This window comes from Rutidosis leptorrhynchoides, chromosome 2 (assembly GCF_046630445.1).
Source record: "Rutidosis leptorrhynchoides isolate AG116_Rl617_1_P2 chromosome 2, CSIRO_AGI_Rlap_v1, whole genome shotgun sequence".
NCBI lineage: Eukaryota > Viridiplantae > Streptophyta > Magnoliopsida > Asterales > Asteraceae > Rutidosis > Rutidosis leptorrhynchoides.
Window position 1 is genome coordinate 476,259,423 of NC_092334.1, and position 17,912 is coordinate 476,277,334.

Genomic DNA, 17,912 nt, shown 5'->3' on the forward strand with positions numbered 1-17,912 from the left:
TTACTTAAACTTGTTTTCGTGTCATGATTCTGCTTCAAGAACTTCGAGCCATCCAAGGATCCATTGAAGCTAGATCCATTTTTCTCTTTTCCAGTAGGTTTATCTAAGGAAATTAAGGTAGTAATGATGTTCATAACATCATTCGATTCATACATATAAAGCTATCTTATTCGAAGGTTTAAACTTGTAATCACTAGAACATAGTTTAGTTAATTCTAAACTTGTTCGCAAACAAAAGTTAATCCTTCTAACTTGACTTTTAAAATCAACTAAACACATGTTCTATATCTATATGATATGCTAACTTAATGATTTAAAACCTGGAAACACGAAAAACACCGTAAAACCGGATTTACGCCGTCGTAGTAACACCGCGGGCTGTTTTGGGTTAGTTAATTAAAAACTATGATAAACTTTGATTTAAAAGTTGTTATTCTGAGAAAATGATTTTTATTATGAACATGAAACTATATCCAAAAATTATGGTTAAACTCAAAGTGGAAGTATGTTTTCTAAAATGGTCATCTAGACGTCGTTCTTTCGACTGAAATGACTACCTTTACAAAAATGACTTGTAACTTATTTTTCCGACTATAAACCTATACTTTTTCTGTTTAGATTCATAAAATAGAGTTCAATATGAAACCATAGGAATTTGATTCACTCAAAACGGATTTAAAATGAAGAAGTTATGGGTAAAACAAGATTGGATAATTTTTCTCATTTTAGCTACGTGAAAATTGGTAACAAATCTATTCCAACCATAACTTAATCAACTTGTATTGTATATTATGTAATCTTGAGATACCATAGACACGTATACAATGTTTCGACCTATCATGTCGACACATCTATATATATTTCGGAACAACCATAGACACTCTATATGTGAATGTTGGAGTTAGCTATACAGGGTTGAGGTTGATTCCAAAATATATAGTTTGAGTTGTGATCAATACTGAGATACATATACACTGGGTTGTGTATTGATTCAAGATAATATTTATCGATTTATTTCTGTACATCTAACTGTGGACAACTAGTTATAGGTTACTAACGAGGACAGCTGACTTAATAAACTTAAAACATCAAAATATATTAAAAGTGTTGTAAATATATTTTGAACATACTTTAATATATATGTATATATTGTTATAGGTTCGTGAATCAACAGTGGCCAAGTCTTACTTCCCGACGAAGTAAAAATCTGTGAAAGTGAGTTATAGTCCCACTTTTAAAATCTAATATTTTTGGGATGAGAATACATGCAGGTTTTATAAATGATTTACAAAATAGACACAAGTACGTGAAACTACATTCTATGGTTGAATTATCGAAATCGAATATGCCCCTTTTTATTAAGTCTGGTAATCTAAGAATTAGGGAACAGACACCCTAATTGACGCGAATCCTAAAGATAGATCTATTGGGCCTAACAAACCCCATCCAAAGTACCGGATGCTTTAGTACTTCGAAATTTATATCATATCCGAAGGGTGTCCCGGAATGATGGGGATATTCTTATATATGCATCTTGTTATTGTCGGTTACCAGGTGTTCACCATATGAATGATTTTTATCTCTATGTATGGGATGTGTATTGAAATATGAAATCTTGTGGTCTATTGTTACGATTTGATATATATAGGTTAAACCTATAACTCACCAACATTTTTGTTGACGTTTAAAGCATGTTTATTCTCAGGTGAATATTAAGAGCTTCCGCTGTTGCATACTAAAATAAGGACAAGATTTGGAGTCCATGTTTGTATGATATTGTGTAAAAACTGCATTCAAGAAACTGATTTCGATGTAACATATTTGTATTGTAAACCATTATGTAATGGTCGTGTGTAAACAGGATATTTTAGATTATCATTATTTGATAATCTACGTAAAGCTTTTTAAACCTTTATTTATGAAATAAAGGTTATGGTTTATTTTAAAAATGAATGCAGTCTTTGAAAAACGTCTCATATAGAGGTCAAAACCTCGCAACGAAATCAATTAATATGGAACGTTTTTAATCAATAAGAACGGGACATTTCAGTTGGTATCCGAGCGTTGGTCTTAGAGAACCAGAATTTTGCATTAGTGTGTCTTATCGAGTTGTTAGGATGCATTAGTGAGTCTGGACTTCGACCGTGTTTACTTGAAAAATGATTGCTTAACAAATTTTGTTGGAAACTATATATTTTTAACATGTGAATATTATGTGATATATTAATCTCTTAACGCGTTTGATATTATGTGATAGATGTCTACCTCTAGAACAAGTCCCATTGACTCACCTAATAATAATGAAGAGTCAAATGTAAATTGGAATGATTCGTGGACTGATTCACAAGTTCCCGAAGAGGAACCGGAAGAAGAGTCGGAACCGGAAGAAGAATCGGAACCGGAAGAAGAATCGGAACCGGATGAAGAAATAGAACCGGTGGGGGAAATAATAAAACGGTTAAGTAAAAGAAAATCCTCAACCAACCGACCAAGGTTAATTATGGTCAATGGTGTTTCCGCCAAGGAAGCAAAATATTGGGAGGATTACCAATTCTCCGATGAATCGGATTCCGACGAGAATTCCGATGATGTTATAGAAATTACCCCAACTGAATTTAAAAAGGCAAAAGAAAATAATAAGGGAAAGGGCATAAAAATAGAGAAATCTAATTCCAACCCCGATGAACTTTATATGTATCGTCAACCCCCGAAGTCCTTAAGTTGTAACAATGACCCGGGAACCTCTAAACCACCAGGTTTTTCTAAACCAATGTGGATAACGACGGCTCGTATTAGGGGAAAATCATATATCCCTAGAAACTTGGCAAAACGAACCAAAACCGAAGAAGAAGAAACAAGCGAGTCGGAATAAGATAGTTGTATTCATGTGGTGTAATATATGTAATATAGTGTGCTTATGCTTTATGATATATGTAAAAATTGCTTGTATTAATAAGTATTTTTTTTTTATGAATCTAACTCTTGTCTATTTTACAGTATAAAAACGCAAAATGGATAGACAACCCAATATTTTAAGAGACCTACCCGGAGACATGATTGATGAAATCTTGTCTAGAGTCGGTCAGAATTCCTCGGCACAACTATTTAAGGCGAGATCAGTTTGTAAGACATTCGAAGAACGTTCCAAGAATGTCTTGGTTTATAAGAGACTTTCGTTTGAAAGATGGGGGATATCACATTGGGAAACCCATAAGTTACGATGTGTTTACTTTGACGCATATATTGCGGGGAACCCAAATGCTATTTTACGCAACGGGTTAAGAAATTATTTTGACTCAATGTATCCGAATATAGGACTTCATGATTTAGAAAAAGCGGCTAACATGCAACATAAAGAAGCATGCTATGCTTATGGGTTAGTAATGTTCGCTTCTCACCAAAGTGAGAAAAAGAACATCGGGCTACAGCTATTAAACAAAACGTTCCCACAAGTGACGGAGTCGGTAATTGGGGTAAGAAATGAGGTTTTTAGATTGTTACGGGACTGTTGGACATTACGTAACCCTCGTCCCTTTGACGACGTTACAACACGCTGTCTTATCAACGGCCATAACGGTTATGTTGCACAAGACCAAGGATGGGAAGTAGTCCTAGTAAAACCAGAATGCATGACTTGTTTCTGGACGTATGAATTACGTGTCTTTATTGCCTTTGCTGAACGACTTGTGTACTAGCTAGAATTGTCTTCACAACTATCTTGTATCAAAGTTATTGTGTGCTATATTTCATGCTTTATGTAAAATAAGCGGTATTGTAAGTTTGTAAAATATTGTATAAAAGTTTGAACGCGAAATATTATTATAATCAGTTTTTCATATAGAATTGTAGTAGTTGAATTGTATATTAGCTACTAAGTATGAACTTAACGGGTAGGTACTACCCGAATTTAAACTTATAAAACGCTAATATGAAGAAAAAGCTTTTATAAATGAGTTCATATTATGCTACGAAATACTATTAACTACTCTTAATATTCTGTATGATTAACTTGTTCCATTTGACTATTTTGAAGGAAATGGCACCGACTACTCGACACACCGTGAATATGAATGAAGAGGAATTCCGTACTTTTCTAGCTTCAAACATAGCCGCAGTACAGGCTGCGCTACATACCAACAATAACCTTGGATCTAGCAGTACAGGAAATCGTGTAGGATGCAGTTACAAAGAATTCACTGCCTGCAAACCTTTGGAATTTGATGGAACCGAAGGACCGATCGGATTGAAACGGTGGACCGAGAAGGTTGAATCGGTGTTTGCCATAAGTAAGTGTACTGAAGAGGACAAAGTGAAGTACGCTACGCATACCTTCACAGGTTCTGCGTTAACATGGTGGAATACCTATCTAGAGCAAGTGGGACAAGACGATGCGTACGCACTACCGTGGTCAGCATTCAAGCACTTGATGAACGAGAAGTACCGTCCCAGAACCGAGGTCAATAAGCTCAAGACAGAACTTAGAGGGTTACGAACCCAAGGATTTGATATTACCACGTACGAAAGACGATTCACAGAATTGTGCCTATTGTGTCCGGGAGCATTCGACGATGAGGAAGAGAAGATCGACGCGTTTGTGAAAGGATTACCGGAAAGAATCCAAGAAGATATAAGTTCACACGAGCCCGCCTCCATACAACAGGCATGTAGAATGGCTCACAAACTAGTGAACCAGATTGAAGAAAGAATTAAAGAACAGACTGCTGAAGAGGCCAATGTGAAGCAAGTCAAAAGAAAGTGGGAGGAAAACGGTGATAAGAATCACCAATACAACAACAACAACAGCAATTACAACAATAATCGCAACAATTATCACAACAATCGCAACATCAATCGCAACTACAACAAACGGCCCAACAACAACAACAACAACAGCAACTACAACAATCATCCCAACAACAATAATAACCGCAACAACAACAACAATCAGAAGCAGCTATGCCAAAGGTGTGAAAAGAATCACTCGGGGTTCTGCACCAAATTTTGCAACAAGTGTAAAAGAAATGGTAATAGCGCGGTGAAGTGTGAGGTCTACGGACCAGGGGTTAATAGAATGAAAGGAACAAATGGTGTCAGAACGAGTAATGGCAGAGCAAGTAGTGTCGGAGCAATTTATGCCAATGTAGTTTGTTATAAATGTGGAAAACCAGGCCACATTATTAGAAATTGCCCGAACCAGGAGAACACGAATGGACAAGGCCGTGGAAGAGTTTTCAATATTAATGCGGTAGAGGCACAGGAAGACCCGGAGCTTGTTACGGGTACGTTTCTTATTGACAATAAATCTGCTTACGTTTTATTTGATTCGGGTGCGGATAGAAGCTATATGAGTAGAGATTTTTGTGCTAAATTAAGTTGTCCATTGACGCCTTTGGATAGTAAATTTTTACTCGAATTAGCAAATGGTAAATTAATTTCAGCAGATAATATATGTCGGAATCGAGAAATTAAACTGGTTAGCGAAACATTTAAGATTGATTTGATACCAGTAGAGTTAGGGAGTTTTGATGTGATAATCGGTATGGACTGGTTGAAAGAAGTGAAAGCGGAGATCGTTTGTTACAAAAATGAAATTCGCATTATACGAGAAAAAGGAAAACCCTTAATGGTGTACGGAGAAAAGGGCAACACGAAGCTACATCTTATTAGTAATTTGAAGGCACAAAAACTAATAAGAAAAGGTTGCTATGCTGTTCTAGCACACGTCGAGAAAGTACAAACTGAAGAAAAGAACATCAATGATGTTCCCATTGCAAAAGAATTTCCCGATGTATTTCCGAAAGAATTACCGGGATTACCCCCACATCGATCCGTTGAATTTCAAATAGATCTTGTACCAGGAGCTGCACCAATAGCTCGTGCTCCTTACAGACTCGCACCCAGCGAGATGAAAGAACTGCAAAGCCAATTACAAGAACTTTTAGAGCGTGGTTTCATTCGACCAAGCACATCACAGTGGGGAGCTCCTGTTTTGTTTGTCAAGAAGAAAGATGGTACATTCAGGTTGTGTATCGACTACCGAGAGTTGAACAAACTTACCATCAAGAACCGCTACCCACTACCGAGAATCGATGACTTATTTGATCAACTACAAGGCTCGTCTGTTTATTCAAAGATTGACTTACGTTCCGGGTATCATCAAATGCGGGTGAAAGAAGATGATATTCCAAAGACTGCTTTCAGAACACGTTACGGTCATTACGAGTTTATGGTCATGCCGTTTGGTTTAACTAATGCACCAGCTGTGTTCATGGACCTTATGAACCGAGTGTGTGGACCATACCTTGACAAGTTTGTCATTGTTTTCATTGATGACATACTTATTTACTCAAAGAATGACCAAGAACACGGTGAACATTTGAGAAAGGTGTTAGAAGTATTGAGGAAGGAAGAATTGTACGCTAAGTTTTCAAAGTGTGCATTTTGGTTGGAAGAAGTTCAATTCCTCGGTCACATAGTGAACAAAGAAGGTATTAAGGTGGATCCGGCAAAGATAGAAACTGTTGAAAAGTGGGAAACCCCGAAAACTCCGAAACACATACGCCAGTTTTTAGGACTAGCCGGTTACTACAGAAGGTTCATCCAAGACTTTTCCAGAATAGCAAAACCCTTGACTGCATTAACGCATAAAGGGAAGAAATTTGAATGGAATGATGAACAAGAGAAAGCGTTTCAGTTATTGAAGAAAAAGCTAACTACGGCACCTATATTGTCATTGCCTGAAGGGAATGATGATTTTGTGATTTATTGTGATGCATCAAAGTAAGGTCTCGGTTGTGTATTAATGCAACGAACGAAGGTGATTGCTTATGCGTCTAGACAATTGAAGATTCACGAACAAAATTATACGACGCATGATTTGGAATTAGGCGCGGTTGTTTTTGCATTAAAGACTTAGAGGCACTACTTATATGGGGTCAAAAGTATTATATATACCGACCACAAAAGTCTTCAACACATATTTAATCAGAAACAACTGAATATGAGGCAGCGTAGGTGGATTGAATTATTGAATGATTACGACTTTGAGATTCGTTACCACCCGGGGAAGGCAAATGTGGTAGCCGATGCCTTGAGCAGGAAGGACAGAGAACCCATTCGAGTAAAATCTATGAATATAATGATTCATAATAACATTACTACTCAAATAAAGGAGGTGCAACAAGGAGTTTTAAAAGAGGGAAATTTAAAGGATGAAATACCCAAAGGATCGGAGAAGCATCTTAATATTCAGGAAGACGGAACCCGGTATAGGGCTGAAAGGATTTGGGTACCAAAATTTGGAGATATGAGAGAAATGGTACTTAGAGAAGCTCATAAAACCAGATACTCAATACATCCTGGAACGGGGAAGATGTACAAGGATCTCAAGAAACATTTTTGGTGGCCGGGTATGAAAGCCGATGTTGCTAAATACGTAGGAGAATGTTTGACGTGTTCTAAGGTCAAAGCTGAGCATCAGAAACCATCAGGTCTACTTCAACAACCCGAAATCCCGGAATGGAAATGGGAAAACATTACCATGGATTTCATCACTAAATTGCCAAGGACTGCAAGTGGTTTTGATACTATTTGGGTAATAGTTGATCGTCTCACCAAATCAGCACACTTCCTACCAATAAGAGAAGATGACAAGATGGAGAAGTTAGCACGACTGTATTTGAAGGAAGTCGTCTCCAGACATGGAATACCAATCTCTATTATCTCTGATAGGGATGGCAGATTTATTTCAAGATTCTGGCAGACATTACAGCAAGCATTAGGAACTCGTCTAGACATGAGTACTGCCTATCATCCACAAACTGATGGGCAGAGCGAAAGGACGATACAAACGCTTGAAGACATGCTACGAGCGTGTGTTATTGATTTCGGAAACAGTTGGGATCGACATCTACCGTTAGCAGAATTTTCCTACAACAACAGCTACCATTCAAGCATTGAGATGGCGCCGTTTGAAGCACTTTATGGTAGAAAGTGCAGGTCTCCGATTTGTTGGAGTGAAGTGGGGGATAGACAGATTACGGGTCCGGAGATTATACAAGAAACTACCGAGAAGATCATCCAAATTCAACAACGGTTGAAAACCGCCCAAAGTCGACAAAAGAGCTACGCTGACATTAAAAGAAAAGATATAGAATTTGAAATTGGAGAGATGGTCATGCTTAAAGTTGCACCTTGGAAAGGCGTTGTTCGATTTGGTAAACGAGGGAAATTTAATCCAAGGTATATTGGACCATTCAAGATTATTGATCGTGTCGGACCAGTAGCTTACTGACTAGAGTTACCTCAACAACTCGCGGCTGTACATAACACTTTCCACGTCTCGAATTTGAAGAAATATTTTGCTAAAGAAGATCTCACTATTCCGTTAGATGAAATCCAAATCAACGAAAAACTTCAATTCATCGAAGAACCCGTCGAAATAATGGATCGTGAGGTTAAAAGACTTAAGTAAAACAAGATATCAATTGTTAAGGTTCGATGAAATGCTCGTAGAGGACCCGAGTTCACCTGGGAGCGTGAAGATCAGATGAAGAAGAAATACCCACATCTATTTCCAGAAGATTCGTCAACACCTTCAACAGCTTAAAATTTCGGGACGAAATTTATTTAACGGGTAGGTACTGTAGTGACCCGAACTTTTCCATGTTTATATATATTAATTGAGATTGATATTTACATGATTAAATGTTTCCAACATGTTATGCAATCAAACTTGTTAAGACTTGATTAATTGAAATATGTTTCATATAGACAATTGACCACCCAAGTTGACCGGTGATTCACGAACGTTAAAACTTGTAAAAACTATATGATGACATATATATGGATATATATATAGTTAACATGATACTATGATAATTAAATATATCATTAAGTATATTAACAATGAACTACATATGTAAAAACAAGACTACTAACTTAATGATTTTTAAACGAGACATATATGTAACGATTATCGTTGTAAAGACATTTAATGTATATATATCATATTAAGAGATATTCATACATGATAATATCATGATAATATAATAATTTAAAATCTCATTTGATATTATAAACATTGGGTTAACAACATTTAACAAGACCGTTAACCTAAAGGTTTAAAAACAACACTTACATGTAACGACTAACGATGACTTAACGACTCAGTTAAAATGTATATACATGTAGTGTTTTAATATGTATTTATACACTTTTGAAAGACTTCAATACACTTATCAAAATACTTCTACTTAACAAAAATTCTTACAATTACATCCTCGTTCAGTTTCATCAACAATTCTACGCGTATGCACCCGTATTCGTACTCGTACAATACACAGCTTTTAGATGTATGTACTATTGGTATATACACTCCAATGATCAGCTCTTAGCAGCCCATGTGAGTCACATAACACATGTGGGAACCATCATTTGGCAACTAGCATGAAATATCTCATAAAATTACAAAAATATGAGTAATCATTCATGACTTATTTACATGAAAACAAAATTACATATCCTTTATATCTAATCCATACACCAACGACCAAAAACACCTACAAAAACTTTCATTCTTCAATTTTCTTCATCTAATTGATCTCTCTCAAGTTCTATCTTCAAGTTCTAAGTGTTCTTCATAAATTCCAAAAGTTCTAGTTTCATAAAATCAAGAATACTTTCAAGTTTGCTAGCTCACTTCCAATCTTGTAAGGTGATCATACAACCTCAAGAAATCTTTGTTTCTTACAGTAGGTTATCATTCTAATACAAGGTAATAATCATATTCAAACTTTGGTTCAATTTCTATAACTATAACAATCTTATTTCAAGTGATGATCTTACTTAAACTTGTTTTCGTGTCATGATTCTGCTTCAAGAACTTCGAGCCATCCAAGGATCCATTGAAGCTAGATCCATTTTTCTCTTTTCCAGTAGGTTTATCTAAGGAAATTAAGGTAGTAATGATGTTCATAACATCATTCGATTCATACATATAAAGCTATCTTATTCGAAGGTTTAAACTTGTAATCACTAGAACATAGTTTAGTTAATTCTAAACTTGTTCGCAAACAAAAGTTAATCCTTCTAACTTGACTTTTAAAATCAACTAAACACATGTTCTATATCTATATGATATGCTAACTTAATGATTTAAAACCTGGAAACACGAAAAACACCGTAAAACCGGATTTACGCCGTCGTAGTAACACCGCGGGCTGTTTTGGGTTAGTTAATTAAAAACTATGATAAACTTTGATTTAAAAGTTGTTATTCTGAGAAAATGATTTTTATTATGAACATGAAACTATATCCAAAAATTATGGTTAAACTCAAAGTGAAAGTATGTTTTCTAAAATGGTCATCTAGACGTCGTTCTTTCGACTGAAATGACTACCTTTACAAAAACGACTTGTAACTTATTTTTCTGACTATAAACCTATACTTTTTCTGTTTAGATTCATAAAATAGAGTTCAATATGAAACCATATCAATTTGATTCACTCAAAACGGATTTAAAATGAAGAAGTTATGGGTAAAACAAGATTGGATAATTTTTCTCATTTTAGCTACGTGAAAATTGGTAACAAATCTATTCCAACCATTACTTAATCAACTTGTATTGTATATTATGTAATCTTGAGATACCATAGACACGTATACAATGTTTCGACCTATCATGTCGACACATCTATATATATTTCGGAACAACCATAGACACTCTATATGTGAATGTTGGAGTTAGCTATACAGGGTTGAGGTTGATTCCAAAATATATAGTTTGAGTTGTGATCAATACTGAGATACGTATACACTGGGTCGTGTATTGATTCAAGATAATATTTATCGATTTATTTCTGTACATCTAACTGTGGACAACTAGTTATAGGTTACTAACGAGGACAGCTGACTTAATAAACTTAAAACATCAAAATATATTAAAAGTGTTGTAAATATATTTTGAACATACTTTAATATATATGTATATATTGTTATAGGTTCGTGAATCAACAGTGGCCAAGTCTTACTTCCCGACGAAGTAAAAATCTGTGAAAGTGAGTTATAGTCCCACTTTTAAAATCTAATATTTTTGGGATGAGAATACATGCAGGTTTTATAAATGATTTACAAAATAGACACAAGTACGTGAAACTACATTCTATGGTTGAATTATCGAAATCGAATATGCCCCTTTTTATTAAGTCTGGTAATCTAAGAATTAGGGAACAGACACCCTAATTGACGCGAATCCTAAAGATAGATCTATTGGGCCTAACAAACCCCATCCAAAGTACCGGATGCTTTAGTACTTCGAAATTTATATCATATCCGAAGGGTGTCCCGGAATGATGGGGATATTCTTATATATGCATCTTGTTATTGTCGGTTACCAGGTGTTCACCATATGAATGATTTTTATCTCTATGTATGGGATGTGTATTGAAATATGAAATCTTGTGGTCTATTGTTACGATTTGATATATATAGGTTAAACCTATAACTCACCAACATTTTTGTTGACGTTTAAAGCATGTTTATTCTCAGGTGAATATTAAGAGCTTCCGCTGTTGCATACTAAAATAAGGACAAGATTTGGAGTCCATGTTTGTATGATATTGTGTAAAAACTGCATTCAAGAAACTGATTTCGATGTAACATATTTGTATTGTAAACCATTATGTAATGGTCGTGTGTAAACAGGATATTTTAGATTATCATTATTTGATAATCTACGTAAAGCTTTTTAAACCTTTATTTATGAAATAAAGGTTATGGTTTATTTTAAAAATGAATGCAGTCTTTGAAAAACGTCTCATATAGAGGTCAAAACCTCGCAACGAAATCAATTAATATGGAACGTTTTTAATCAATAAGAACGGGACATTTCACATATAAAGTTCATCTGGGTTGGAATTAGATTTCTTTATTTTTATGCCCTTTCCCTTATTATTTTTTTTTGCCTTTTTAAATTCAGTTGGGGTAATTTCTATAACATCATCGGAATTCTCGTCGAAATCCGATTCATCGGAGAATTGGTAATCCTCCCAATATTTTGCTTCCTTGGCGGAAACACCATTGACCATAATTAACCTTGGTCGGTTGGTTGAGGATTTTCTTTTACTTAACCGTTTTATTATTTCCCCCACCGGTTCTATTTCTTCATCTGGTTCCGATTCTTCTTCCAGTTCCGATTCTTCTTCCGGTTCCGACTCTTCTTCCGGTTCCTCTTCGGGAACTTGTGAATCAGTCCACGAATCATTCCAATTTACATTTGACTCTTCATTATTATTAGGTGAGTCAATAGGACTTGTTCTAGAGGTAGACATCTATCACATAATATCAAACGCGTTAAGAGATTAATATATCACATAATATTTACATGTTAAAAGTATATAGTTTCCAACAAAATTTGTTAAGCAATCATTTTTCAAGTAAACACGGTCGAAGTCCAGACTCACTAATGCATCCTAACAAACTCGATAAGACACACTAATGCAAAATTCTGGTTCTCTAAGACCAACGCTCTGATACCAACTGAAATGTCCCGTTCTTATTGATTAAAAACGTTCCATATTAATTGATTTCGTTGCGAGGTTTTGACCTCTATATGAGACGTTTTTCAAAGACTGCATTCATTTTAAAACAAACCATAACCTTTATTTCATCAATAAAGGTTTAAAAAGCTTTACGTAGATTATCAAATAATGATAATCTAAAATATCCTGTTTACACACGACCATTACATAATGGTTTACAATACAAATATGTTACAACAAAATAAGTTTCTTGAATGCAGTTTTTACACAATATCATACAAGCATGGACTCCAAATCTCGTCCTTATTTAAGTATGCGACAGCAGAAGCTCTTAATAATTACCTGAGAATAAACATGCTTAAAACGTCAACAAAAATGTTGGTGAGTTATAGGTTTAACCTATATATATCAAATCATATTAATAGACCACAAGATTTCATATTTCAATACACATCCCATACATAGAGATAAAAATCATTCATATGGTGAACACCTGGTAACTGACATTAACAAGATGCATATATAAGAATATCCCCATCATTCCGGGACACCCTTCGGATATGATATAAATTTCGAAGTACTAAAGCATCTGGTACTTTGGATGGGGTTTGTTAGGCCCAATAGATCTATCTTTAGGATTCACGTCAATTAGGGTGTCTGTTCCCTAAGTCTTAGATTACCAGACTTAATAAAAAGGGGCATATTCGATTTCGATAATTCAACCATAGAATGTAGTTTCACGTACGTGTGTCTATTTTGTAAATCATTTATAAAACCTGCATGTATTCTCATCCCAAAAATATTAGATTTTAAAAGTGGGACTATAACTCACTTTCACAGATTTTTACTTCGTCGGGAAGTAAGACTTGGCCACTGGTTGATTCACGAACCTATAACAATATATACATATATATCAAAGTATGTTCAAAATATATTTACAACACTTTTAATATATTTTGATGTTTTAAGTTTATTAAGTCAGCTGTCCTCGTTAGTAACCTACAACTAGTTGTCCACAGTTAGATGTACAGAAGTAAATCGATAAATATTATCTTGAATCAATCCACGACCCAGTGTATACGTATCTCAGTATTGATCACAACTTAAACTATATATATTTTGGAATCAACCTCAACCCTGTATAGCTAACTCCAACATTCACATATAGAGTGTCTATGGTTGTTCCGAAATATATATAGATGTGTCGACATGATAGGTCGAAACATTGTATACGTGTCTATGGTATCTCAAGATTACATAATATACAATACAAGTTGATTAAGTTATGGTTGGAATAGATTTGTTACCAATTTTCACGTAGCTAAAATGAGAAAAATTATCCAATCTTGTTTTACCCATAACTTCTTCATTTTAAATCCGTTTTGAGTGAATCAAATTGCTATGGTTTCATATTGAACTCTATTTTATGAATCTAAATAGAAAAAGTATAGGTTTATAGTCGGAAAAATAAGTTACAAGTCGTTTTTGTAAAGGTAGTCATTTCAGTCGAAAGAACGACGTCTAGATGATCATTTTAGAAAACATACTTCCACTTTGAGTTTAACCATAATTTTTGGATATAGTTTCATGTTCATAATAAAAATAATTTTCTCAGAATAACAACTTTTAAATCAAAGTTTATCATAGTTTTTAATTAACTAACCCAAAACAGCCCGCGGTGTTACTACGACGGCGTAAATCCGATTTTACGGTATTTTTCGTGTTTCCAGGTTTTAAATCATTAAGTTAGCATATCATATAGATATAGAACATGTGTTTAGTTGATTTTAAAAGTCAAGTTAGAAGGATTAACTTTTGTTTGCGAACAAGTTTAGAATTAACTAAACTATGTTCTAGTGATTAGAATGATAACCTACTGTAAGAAACAAAGATTTCTTGAGGTTGGATGATCACCTTACAAGATTGGAAGTGAGCTAGCAAACTTGAAAGTATTCTTGATTTTATGTAACTAGAACTTGTAGAATATATGAAGAACACTTAGAACTTGAAGATAAAACTTGAGAGAGATCAATTAGATGAAGAAAATTGAAGAATGAAAGTGTTTGTAGGTGTTTTTGGTCGTTGGTGTATGGATTAGATATAAAGGATATGTAATTTTGTTTTCATGTAAATAAGTCATGAATGATTACTCATATTTTTGTAATTTTATGAGATATTTCATGCTAGTTGCCAAATGATGGTTTCCACATGTGTTAGGTGACTCACATGGGTTGCTAAGAGCTGATCATTGGAGTGTATATACCAATAGTACATACATCTAAAAGCTGTGTGTTGTACGAGTACGAATACGGGTGCATACGAGTAGAATTGTTGATGAAACTGAACGAGGATGTAATTATAAGCATTTTTGTTAAGTAGAAGTATTTTGATAAGTGTATTGAAGTCTTTAAAAAGTGTATAAATACATATTAAAACACTACATGTATATACATTTTAACTGAGTCGTTAAGTCATCGTTAGTCGTTACATGTAAGTGTTGTTTTGAAACCTTTAGGTTAACGATCTTGTTAAATGTTGTTAACCCAATGTTTATAATATCAAATGATATTTTAAATTATTATATTATCATGATATTATCATGTATGAATATCTCTTAATATGATATATATACATTAAATGTCTTTACAACAATAATCGTTACATATATGTCTCGTTTAAAAATCATTAAGTTAGTAGTCTTGTTTTTACATATGTAGTTCATTGTTAATATACTTAATGATATGTTTACTTATCATAGTATCATGTTAACTATTTATATATCCATATATATGTCATCATATAGTTTTTACAAGTTTTTACGTTCGTGAATCACCGGTCAACTTGGGTGGTCAATTGTCTATATGAAACATATTTCAATTAATCAAGTCTTAACAAGTTTGATTGCTTAACATGTTGGAAACATTTAATCATGTAAATATCAATCTCAATTAATATATATAAACATGGAAAAGTTCGGGTCACTACAACTTAGAGGGTTACGAACCCAAGGATTTGATATTACCACGTACGAAAGACGATTCACAGAATTGTGCCTATTGTGTTCGGGAGCGTTCGAAGATGAGGAAGAGAAGATCGACGCGTTTGTGAAAGGATTACCGGAAAGAATCCAAGAAGATATAAGTTCACACGAGCCCGCCTCCATACAACAGGCATGTAGAATGGCTCACAAACTAGTGAACCAGATTGAGGAAAGAATTAAAGAACAGACGGCTGAAGAGGCCAATGTGAAGCAAGTCAAAAGAAAGTGGGAGGAAAACGGTGATAAGAATCACCAATACAACAACAACAGCAATTACAATAATAATCGCAACAATTATCCCAACAATCGCAACATCAATCGCAACTACAACAAACGGCCCAACAACAATAACAACAACAACAACAACAACAGCAACTACAACAATCATCCCAACAACAATAACAACCGCAACAACAACAACAATCAGAAGCAGCTATGCCAAAGGTGTGAAAAGTATCACACGGGGTTCTGCACCAAATTTTGCAACAAGTGTAAAAGAAATGGTCATAGCGCGGTTAAGTGTGAGGTCTACGGACCAGGGGTTAACAGAACAAAAGGAACAAATGGTGTTGGAATGAGTAATGGCGGAGCAAGTAGTGTCGGAGCAAGTTATGCCAATGTAGTTTGTTATAAATGTGGAAAACCGGGCCACATTATTAGAAATTACCCGAACCAGGAGAACACGAATGGACAAGGCCGCGGAAGAGTTTTCAATATTAATGCAGCAGAGGCACAGGAAGACCCGGAGCTTGTTACAGGTACATTTCTTATTGACAATAAATCTGCTTAAGTTTTATTTGATTCGGGTGCGGATAGAAGCTATATGAGTAGAGATTTTTGTGCTAAATTAAGTTGTCCATTGACGCCGTTGGATAGTAAATTTTTACTCGAATTAGCAAACAGTAAATTAATTTCAGCAGTTAATAAATGGCAGAATCGAGAAATTAAAATGGGTAGCGAGATATTTAAGATTGATTTGATACCAGTAGAGTTAGGGAGTTTTGATGTAATAGTTGGCATGGACTGGCTGAAGAAGGTGAAAGCAGAGATCGTATGTTATAAAAATGCAATTCGCATTGTACGAGAAGAAGGAGAACCCTTAATGGTGTACGGAGAAAAGGGCAACATGAAGCTACATCTTATTAGTAATTTGAAGGCACAAAAACTAATAAGAAAAGGTTGCTATGCTGTTCTAGCACACGTCGAGAAAGTACAAACTGAAGAAAAGAGCATCAATGATGTTCCCGTCGCAAAAGAATTTCCCGATGTATTTTCAAAAGAATTACCGGGACTACCTCCACATTGATCTGTTGAATTTCAAATAGATCTTGTACCAGGAGCTGCACCAATAGCTCGTGCTCCTTATAGACTCTCACTCAGCGAGATGAAAGAACTGCAAAGCCAACTGCAAGAACTATTAGAACGTGGTTTCATTCGACCAAGCACATCACCATGGGGAGCTCCTGTTTTGTTTGTCAAGAAGAAGGATGGTACATTTAGGTTGTGTATTGACTACAGAGAGTTGAACAAACTTACCATCAAAAACCGTTATCCACTGCCGAGAATTGACGACTTATTTGATCAACTACAAGGCTCGTCGGTTTATTCGAAGATCAATTTATGTTCTAGATATCATCAAATGCGAGTAAAGGAGGATGATATTCCAAAAACTGCTTTTAGGATGCGTTATGGTCATTACGAGTTTATGGTTATGCCGTTTGGATTGACTAACGCACCAGCTGTGTTCATGGACCTTATGAACCGAGTGTGTGGGCCATATCTTGACTAGTTTGTCATTGTTTTCATCGATGACATACTTATTTACTCAAAGAATGATCAAGAGCACGAAGAACATTTGAGAAAAGTGCTAGAAGTATTGAGGAAAGAAAAACTGTACGCTAAGTTTTCAAAGTGTGCATTTTGGTTGGAAGAAGTTCAATTCCTCGGTCACATAGTGAACAAAGAAGGTATCCAGGTGGACCCGGCAAAGATTGAAACCGTTGAGAAGTGGGAAACCCCAAAAACTCCGAAGCATATACGTCAATTTTTAGGATTGGCTGGTTACTACAGAAGATTCATCCAAGATTTCTCCAAAATAGCAAAACCCTTGACTGCATTAACGCATAAAGGGAAGAAATTTGAATGGAAGGATAAACAAGAGAAGGCGTTTCAATTATTGAAGAAAAAGCTAACTACGGCACCTATATTGTCATTGCCTGAAGGGAATGATGATTTTGTGATTTATTGTGACGCATCAAAGCAAGGTCTTAGTTGTGTATTAATGCAACGGACGAAGGTGATTTATTGTGATGCATCAAAGCAAGGTCTCCAAT